Source organism: Pterocles gutturalis, unplaced genomic scaffold (assembly GCF_000699245.1).
Source record: "Pterocles gutturalis isolate BGI_N339 unplaced genomic scaffold, ASM69924v1 scaffold19736, whole genome shotgun sequence".
In the NCBI taxonomy this organism is placed as follows: Eukaryota; Metazoa; Chordata; class Aves; order Pterocliformes; family Pteroclidae; genus Pterocles; species Pterocles gutturalis.
In genome coordinates this window covers 7035-7329 of record NW_010105944.1, presented here as the reverse complement: position 1 = coordinate 7329, position 295 = coordinate 7035, and the positions used below count along the sequence as shown (strand labels likewise).

General features: G+C 55.3%; 1 protein-coding gene across 1 annotated transcript in view; it reads right to left on the bottom strand.

Moving 5' to 3' along the window:
• Positions 1 to 295, bottom strand: part of LOC104472051 (electrogenic sodium bicarbonate cotransporter 4-like) — a gene marked incomplete at its 3' end in the record, with an annotated part of 15006 nt that overhangs the window by 14213 nt on the left and 498 nt on the right. The window lies entirely within an intron of this gene.

The window sequence follows — 295 nt, the reverse complement described above, 5'->3', positions numbered from 1 at the left end:
TCGTTAGCCACCTCCCAAAGTGCCAGGACAGCCCCCCGAGGGGAAAACCAACATTGTTTTAGCCCATCCATCACCCAAACAGCCTCAAATCCCATTTCCCACCCTGCGCCCAGCTCTCAGAGGCATCCCAAGGGAAAAATAAAGCCGGGAACTGTCAGGAAAAGCAACACCAAGTGCAAACGCCGGACCAGGCAACGCGGCCAGGGGCACGGCAGGGATTTAATTCTGGGTGAAATGATGCAGTAAAACCCTTCCTAGATTTTTCGGGAAGGCGGAGGGGGACTCACTGGTCCTG